General features: G+C 40.0%; 1 pseudogene; it reads right to left on the bottom strand.

Annotated features, from left to right (window-relative positions):
- Positions 1-1,655: 1,655 nt before the first annotated feature.
- Positions 1,656-9,187, bottom strand: LOC122679127 (annotated as a pseudogene).
- Between the last annotated feature and the right edge of the window lie 481 nt (positions 9,188-9,668).

The raw sequence follows: 9,668 nt of genomic DNA, 5'->3' as shown, positions 1-9,668 counted from the left end.
CTAAATCGCTTCAGTCATGTCGAACTCTTTGCAACCCCATGGACTGTAGCCCGCCAGGCTCCTCTGTCCACAGGGTTCTTCAGGCAAGAACACTGGAGTGGGTTGCCAATTGCCCTTCTCCAGGGGATCTTCCTAACCCAGGGATCGAACTCACCTCTCTTAAGTCTCCTGCTTTGGCCGGCAGGTTCTCTACCATTGGCGCACCTGGGAAGCCCTCGGGGTGCTAGTGGTAGATACAGTGAAATCCTCTTATTACTGTCTTTTTACTTTAAGCATTCTTCAAAAATACGGTCTTTGGAAAAGCTCGGGACGGTCTGTTATATGACTTCCTAGAAATTATTTATCTATTTCAAATTTATTGAATATTTTGGTGATCTTTAATTTTTTGCTCCCTCAGATAATGTTATGATGGTTGTCCTTGTACATACAGTTTTCATGTATAGCTCTGATTTTTTTTTCTTAATTTAAGTTCATAATACAATAAAAATAGATACTTGCAATAAAAATATTATTTCAGAATTTAAACAAGATCTGAGGATATGTCTGAAAGAATCATATCAAATATAGTCAAAATACTTCGAGTCTTCCACACATACCAAAATTACTATACCACCCACAAAAATGCTGCAACTATTATGACACCTGAGAAGAGATATTCATTATTTTTCACAATCTTTACGACCATAGCACTGGCCATAACAGATGTTAGCTTCAGTGAACCATTACAGCTAGCCAGCTGACCAACAGCCCTGACCGCATCATAGCTAGCTACCTTTGTAAATTTATTTTCTACATAATCAAAGTAGAGGGCTTCCCTGGTGGCTCAGATGGTAAAGAATCCACCTTCAATGCAAGAGACCTGGATTTGATCTCTGGGTTGGGAAGTTTCCTTGGAGAAAGGAATGGCTACCCACTCCAGCATTCTTGCCTGGAGAATTCCATGGACAGAGGAGCCTGGCAGGCTACGGTCCATGGTGTTGCAAAGAGTCGGATATGACTGAGCAACTAACACACTACTTGCTTTTATCCAATTTAGCAGTCAGGTTGTTCTTATAAATTCTCAGAATCTTGATTATTTCTAGCATATAGCTCCCTAAGAGAGCTAGACCGCTGTGAATCAACGCTGATACCATGCATATGGCAACTTCCTACATGGCAGTAACTCAAGACCTCAGGCAAAGTGTGTTAGGACTTTTATATTAAACCTCCCCTAGGCTTATTTCCAGTGCCCCAAAGATTTACTAAAGCAGTAATAACTACTCAAAAGAGATTAGTTCCAAAGGTACTGGCTGATAGCTTATCACAGAAGGCGGTTGTTCAGAGTCTAATGCTGGTTTGAGGAAATTGCTAGTCTCTCATATTTCCTGTTCCTCATTTTTTTTTTTCCAAATTTCCTTTTATTCCTTGCATGTGTTGCTCATTTTTAAATATATGTTTATTTCCTTAAGATTTTCTTATTTCATTTTTTATTCTACAATTAGGGATCTCAAATAGCTATCTTTTAGTCAGCTTTTCAATATGTTCAGGGCCCTTTGCCACCATATAGTTTAGAGTTACTTATGATAAATAATGAGATTATATTGCACATTAATATTTATCATACTAACTATATACATTAGCATCCATTAGCATCTATTCTTTTCATTGCTAATGTCCTACATTTCAAGTTTATCATTCTTTATGTCACCTAGCAGAATATTTGGAAAATTCACATTGTCAAAGTTTTAGTAGATATAAGCTCTGATTACATAGCATCACTCTGGTGAGAGGAAATCATGAAAGGAATACTAGTACTGAATCAGTCTGCATCATAAGCCAGCATTATGTATACTATTCCATATTAGCAAAAAACATATTACCATGCTTAAATGTGAAACTCTTTTCTTAACCAAATCATACTCTTTGTCACCTCAGTCATTTTCAAAAATTACAGTAGATTCTCTATAAAATAGTGAAAAGCAAACAACAGTTCCAACTGGTAAAGGGATACTTACATATACCGTCTTTATTATTTATTTTCTTAGCAATTTACATACAAACCTGAAGAGAGCATTTCCTTGGGGGTCAGAACAGTCAGGTAGGAAATGTTAACCAGTAAATAAACAAGAGTTATCAGAGGGAATGCAAGAAATAAGTACTTTCGAATTACTTTTCTGGGTTTCTTTAGCTCCTCTGAAAGACATAAAAGAACAAAATCACAACTGGTAAATCTTATGTCTTAAATTTATCTTTAAAATTGTTCTGAAGGAGGAAACAGACAGAACAGGCTCCGTCTTGAAAGCAGGACTCCATCTTGGGCCAGACTGTGGACTTTGAGCTCTATGCCCACTATCTATGGAAACGGCACACAAACTGGAAAATCAGACCCTTCAGAAGGAAGAGCCCCAGGGCTCATACCTAGACTCTTCGTCACCTAAAAAAATACCCTAATTATCTGTGTAACCTTATAGAATCATAAATTCTATTATGCTTATTGGGGTATGACCACAGGCATATTGATAATTGTCCACTGTTAACTACCTAGGCTTAAGGCATACAAATCGTGGGTTAACTTTGATTGTATCTTTCTTTTCCTTTGTTCAGACTAGCTTCAGGGAATTTGGGGAGATGGGTTTGGACACGTACACTTAGAGTATATAAGGTTTTCACAAAAACTGGTCAGGGTCCTTGGCTAAGAAGAGGCTCTGCCTCGGGCCCGCCGGTGTAATAAACTGCTCTTCACTATCTGCATTGTCCTTCTGAGTGAGTTTGTTTCCCGGAATGCGTGGTTACAACAGTTCCATGTATCAAGTGTTGGGCTGGATTCTTCCTATTCACTGGGGCCACTACCACACAAACACACACACACACACACACACACACTCTAATATGCACAAACACCCACAATAGTAACTACTACACACACATCCTCCCTTCAGAGCTTGGTGCTAAGTGAACAATATGGTAAAATTTATGAATTAAAGGCACAAGAATGAAAGTGGAAGCTGAGCCCATAAGACCCTGTGGGTTCAGAGTCCACCTGAGTCTTCAGGCTTCTCTGTTAGGTACTAGGCGCTGAGTTTGAACAGTGGGAATACAATGGTAAGCAAATGGTAAGCAAAAACAAACAGGAAGCTCAACCTCTCCTACTTCCTATTCCTCATTTTTTCCCAAATTTCCTTTTATTCCTTGAATCTGTTACCCATTTTTAAATATATGTTTATTACCTTAAGATTATGAGAAGAGCTATGATTAACTCAATGATCACATAAAGAAAAGTTAAAATAGTGACTGTGATAAGTGTCCATATAAAAGAGAAAGGGCTGTGAAAATATATGATAATTTGATGGTCCCTTTTGCTATCTGCGTTACAGGCACACCAGCTTCCTTTCAGTTCCTCAAAAATTTACTCCCTGTTGCCCTCAGCCCATTCTCTTATCACCTTTTCTAGTTGCCTAATTGACATTAGCCCTTCCTTCAGCAACCATAGCTTCTTCTGGGAAAAGAGGAGCTAACACTCTCCTTGTTGTTCAGTCGCTCAGTCATGTCTAACTCTGAGACCCCAGGGACTGCAGCACGCCAGGCTTCCCTGTCCTTCACTATCTCCGGAGTTTGCTGCACTCAGACTCACGTCCACTGAGTCTCATTCTCTGTTGCCTCATTCTCTTCCTGCCTTCAATCTTTCCCAGCACCAGAGGCTCTTCCAATGAGTCGGCTCTTCGCATCAGGTTGCCAAAGTAATGGAGTTTCAGCTTCAGCATCAGTCCTTCCAATGAATATTCAGGTTTGATTTCCTTTAGGATGGGCTGGTTGGATCTCCTTGTAGTCCAAGGGACTCGCAAGAGTCTCCTACAGCCCCACATTCAAAGGAATCAATTCTTCAGCCCTCAGCCTTCTTTATGGTTCAACTCTCACATCCATACATGACTACTGGAGAAACCATAGCTTCGACTAGACGGGCCTTTGTCAGCAAAGTGATGTCTCTGCTTTTTAAAACCCTGTCTAGGTTTGTCATGGCTTTTCTTCCAAGGAGCAAGCATCTCTTAATTTCATGTCTGCAGTCACCATCTGCAGTGATTTTGGAGCCCAAGAAAAGAAAGTCTGTCACTGTTTCAAATTTTCTCTATTTTCCATGATGCCATGATCTTAGTTTTCCAAAGGCTGAGGTGTTGTTTTTTTTTTTTTTTTCCAAACGCTGAGTTTTAAAAGAGCCAGCTTTTCACTCTCCTCTTTCACCTTCATCAACAGGTGCTTTAGTTCCTCTTCGCTTTCTGCGGTTAGGGTGGTACCATCTGCATATCTGAGGTCACTGATACTTCTGGCAGTCTTGATTCCAGCTTGTGCTTCATCCAGCCCAAGATTTTACATGATGTACTTTGCATATAAGTTAAATAAGCAGGGTGACAATAATCAGCAGTATGTTAGTACTCCTTTTCCAATTTTGAACCAGTCCATTGTTCCATGTCCAGTTCTAACTGTTGCTTCTTAAACTGCATACAGGTGTCTCAGGAAGCAGGTAGAGTGATCTGGTATTCCCATCTCTTTAAGAATTTTCCACAGTTTGTTGTGATCCACACAGTCAAAGACTTGAACATAGTCAATGAAGCAGAAGTAGGGTTTTTTTCTGGAATTCTTTTGCTTCTTTTCTGATTCAATGGATGATTCTTCTGCCTTTTCTAAATCCAGGTTGTACATTTGGAAGTCCTCAGTTCACATACTGTTGAAACCTACCTCAAAGTGAACCTACTTTGAGCATTACTTTGCTAGCATGTGAAATGATGCAATTGTGTGGCAGTTTGAACATTCTTTGGCATTGCCCTTCTTTGGGATTGGAATGAAAACTGATCTTTTCCAGTCCAGTGGCCACTGCTGAGTTTTCCAAATTTGCTGGCATATTGAGTGCAGCACTTTAACAGCATCATCTTTTAGGATTTGAAATAGCTCGGCTAGAATTCCATCACATCCACTAGCTTTGTTCATAGTAATGCTTCCTAAGCCCCACTTGACTTCGCACTCCAAGATGTCCGGCTCTAGGTGAGTGACCACACCATCATGGTTATCTGGGTCATTAAGATGTTTTTTGTACAGTTCTGTGTATTCTTGCCACCTCTTCTTGATCTCTTCTGCTTCTGTTAGGTCTTTACCATTTCTGTCCTTTATTGTGCCCATTTCATATGCATGAGTTCCTTTGGTATCTCTAATTTTCTTGAAGAGATCTCTAGTCTTTCCCACTCTATTGTTTTCCTCTATTTCTTTGCACTCATCACTGAGGAAGGCTTTCTTATCTCTCCTTGCTATTCTTTGGAACTCTGCATTCAGATAGATATATCTTTCCTTTTCTCCTTTCCTCTTGCTTCTCTTCTTTTCTCAGCTATTTGTAAGGCCTCCTCAGACAACCATTTTGCCTTCTTGCATTTCTTCTTCTTGGGGATGGTCTTGGTCACAGCCTCCTGTATAATGTCATGAACCTCTGTCCATAGTTCGTCAGGCACTCTGTCTATCAAAACTCTCCTAGGCCAACAAAATTGTCCTATTACATTCTCATAGCATCTGTGGAAAGAGTAGAAGAGTCAGTCAGAAGTACTCTTTGCCTGTAGACTCCTAACCTTTCCTTTACACCAATATTCAGTGCAGAAGAGATCATGATTTAGCATTTATATATATAGTGATTTTCCAGGATAGTCTTATTCTAAATATTGTCCCGTTTATGACACCATTTTCCCCAGTCTTACCATTTTCTGAGAACTCTCCCTGATATAAAGAATTGAGCACTATAGCTATGTGTACACAATGTGACCCTGGGCCCTGGTAATAGGTAACAGCACCAGGCACAGACCTCTGACTCCCTGGAAGCCTATCCTTGCCAGGACACAAGATTTCTTGCAAAGATTTGAACCATATGTCAACAAAGCTGAGAGAACCAGGAAAAAAGCCTCAGTGTTTGCGTAATAGGCAACTGATAACTTTAATTTTAAGTCCTAGAGCTTCCTTGATTTCTGTTGTTCCTGAAGACTGGTTGCTCAGGTCTTCCTTGAAATACAGCATTGTTCTTCCAGCCCATTTCCTTCTGCTTGTTTAAGCTAATGTGTGTGAGTTTCTGTTACTTAAAGCCAAATACCTCTGACTAATAAATATTTGTCCTTTGACAGATATCAAACGCCTTCCATCTACATCCATCCGGGGGTTGAATGCACTGTCCCTGGCACACACCGATATGGGCTGATTGAGGCCTGAAGAGTAACGACTTAAAAAGCTCTCATTGAGGTGCTGCCTCACCCACTTATTCCTATGGGCTTCTGGATGATTTACTGACCGTCAAGCTTTCAATTTCCTTACCTGTATATTGGGGGTAATTGGAAAATATAGAGACAATAAAATTCCAATCAAATCCCTAGCACTTAATAAGTTATTAATGACTACGGTTATTAGTCAAGGCTTTTGAGCAAGCTAAAGGGCAACTTTTAGGATTACCTGTTCTTTCCTTTGGGCCTTTTGCTCTTTCTCATTATGTATTAGATTGCTACATCGGAGATAAGGAATATAATACAATAAAATATATAATATAATAGCTATACAAGTGGTGAATATCCTTGGTTTTGAACTTAAAAGATGAATGTTCCTGCAGTAGGCAAAGGCAGCTGCCTACAAATTACCATTTTACTGGTAAAAGTGTTACTTAGAATTTAGTTATGCTTAAAAGTTATTAAGTAAATTAACAATCCCAGCATATGCCCAAATTCCTCCAGCTTTTGTTTACTGCTCGCGGGTTTTGAAGAGTTCTGTAATAGTTGATAGGTTAGCAAATTTTGTTAATTTGTTTACAGCAGAGTCGTCTAGCAATGAAACACCATTGGCAAAGAAACAAGATGAAATTGGCACAAACAGAAGCCAAAGATTCCTGTTTTTAAAAGAGAAAAGGACAATGTGTGTGAGAGAGAGAGGAAAAGAAAGTTTTGCTCATTATCCTCTCAAATGGCAGTGGCCCATTTAATTATAAAACACTGATCTCTCATAGTTTTCTTTTCTCAATATCTCAATGTTAAATTCAATGCTGAGTGACTTTCCTCTCATGCTCAAAATTCACCAATGACCTCTTGGTTAATAAAATTGTTTTTGATCATTTCTCACACTCTTCAGCTTCTGAAGCATTTCACCATGTGGATTACACTCTCTCCTTTGGAAACTTGGTGATTTTCTTTCATAATTCTCTAGACTTCCTCTGGCTTCTTTATCAAATCCTCTTTCTCCATCTACCTCCTAAAAGTTGACATTCTCCGTCATCCGTCTCCAATCCTATGTCATCTTGCTCTTCCTCACTCTAGGTGCTCGACCTAACAACTGGATTGATTATCAAGCTGGTGAGGTGGAAACAATCTAGCAGTTACCTAAGACTGTGTGCCATGTCTTACACACATCTGCACACTTCTGGTCTCCACAGCTTCACCCAGATTTTTCTACTGCTGGAATTTGGCGGGGGGGGTCCCATTAAAATTGCTACCTTTTCCACTTGATGAGACAGCAGAAGGTGGTTTTACCTTCCACAGAATTTCCATTGTAAGTATTGTTCCCTTACAGCCACCTATGACATACTATCATATCATCACTTGTTCATAAGTCACAGAATCATGGTGACTTTAAGCAATACTGCCTATTTTTCAGACGAAGGAGGGTGAAGTGCAGAGAGATAAAGACACTTACCACAACTAGGAAGTGGCAGAAGTCAGGCCACAAATCTAGGGAGAGCCTCTTCTACTGCTGCAGACCTCTTTGGTGGAAAGAATACATCTTACTGATCTTACAGCACTAATACGGGGCTTTAAAAATCATCCATGTTTCAAAAAAATACCTGCTGACAAGATAGTTAATAGATGATGGACACATCAGTGACTACAGGGGGTCCTAAGATTAAGGAAACATTTTTTTCAGTAGTAGAGAGTCTGCTTAATGTTTAAATGTCCAAGAAAAACACCGATAAAAAGGTTGAAGTTGAGAAACATGATGTAGTAAGTGTGAATGTTTCCTGAGGACGTGAGAGGGAAAGCATACAGGTGGAGGTCAAGGGGAGAGGCTGACTTTGAAAATGGAGACAGAACTTGTATCCTGACATTGAAGGGAAGAGTACTGAATCTGACCTTAGAACAATCAAGGAAATCTATGATTCTATTCTATTTAAAAACACTTAATAGCCTGAATGTGTCACACCCACCAATAACACAAGCAAAGTCTGGCATTGGATTATTCTTAGATTCACAGTTTCATGAAAGAGGACTATTTCCACACTCTGAGAATTCATCCATTAATAGAATAAAACTAGATTGGCACGTAAGTCCCCTATCTGCTGTCCCAGAAAAGAAAGATGAAAAAGAGAAGTTATTCAAGAAAATAAGTACTTTGGAATAACTGGAAAAAATTAAGAGTTGGTGATAAATGCAGAGCTGGCATATTCTGATCTGATTTAGAAAATAATAAAGAAGAAAAAATTATTTAATTTAAATAAGACACAAAGTATAATAAAAGATGTGCACTTCACATTGCATGCAACAAGTCATGGCTTGAGATTTGTTTTTCTCAAGGTATTGTGGGTTACCTGCTGGATACATGAATCATCTCCCATCTGAATATGCAAAATATCCTTGGAAGATGGCTTCTGTCAACTGGGAGGCTTCTGGAAAGTCAGCATTGAAAGAGTTCTGAAATAATTCTAGCTTCTCCCTTCTCCCTTTCACTGGCAACACTACCGCACTTAGGGAAGAAGGCCGTGCGTGGCCATTTTCAGCATCATGCTGCCTATCTGAAGCCAAGCCACCTCTCTCACACCACGAGAACTCAGAACTCCCAGCGCCAGACATTTCTTCAGCAGCTTTGGAGCAGAGCAGCTGGGATAAAAAGGCTGGATGCTGTACTCAGCAAGGAGCGGAGCCTGCCTGGCAGCGAGCCCTGGGCCCAGAAAGGTGGTCCAGAGAGTCAGGAAAGAGATCACATTGCCAAAGCACCTCTTGAGAAAACAGTAGTGAGCTCCACTGCATGGGAAGGTCACGCCTACCTCTGCTGAGCGGAGAGGGGTCATAAAGGACCGCAGGGCCCAGTCAACCTGGGTGCTCATGGAGAGCCCCGGATTCATGCATGTGGACTTCAACACCCCTTCGAGGGCCACAAAAACGTCTGCTCCAGTTATATCAGCAATTAGAAGCCTCGTGCCCAGCAACATCCAAATACTCTTTGAGCTGTATCTTTCTCTCTTTATCCATTGTAACAGAATTTTTAAATTCTGCATAAATGACAGCTGATGACTTTTCCTGCCTATATCGGTAGAAATGATGTTCATGGGTTCTCTGAAACAAAAGAGTGCTGCCCTTTTCGTTCCACCTTTGTTAAATAGAGCCTGTGTTCAATCACTAACAAAATGCATGTGATGCATCCAGGTAAAATAGTGTAAGATTACTTGAAAGGGTTTTAGTTTGACTTTTCAAAAAATTATCATCAAAATAATACGATCAGATGGAAGAAAAATGTCATTGAGACAGGTATTACAGCAAAAAGCAAGGGTTTTCTACTCTACTTCACTCCTTCCGAAACATATTCCCAGTTTTTTTTCCTCTGGAAACAACCATTTAAGAGTGTTTATGGTTCTGGTTCTTCTTGGTGGTTGCTTCCACAAGTCTTCTGGTGGCTCAGATGGTAAAGAATCT

This window comes from Cervus elaphus, chromosome 21 (assembly GCF_910594005.1).
Source record: "Cervus elaphus chromosome 21, mCerEla1.1, whole genome shotgun sequence".
NCBI lineage: Eukaryota > Metazoa > Chordata > Mammalia > Artiodactyla > Cervidae > Cervus > Cervus elaphus.
Note: the sequence above shows the minus strand (reverse complement) of the source record. Positions and strands in the feature narration are given on the sequence as shown.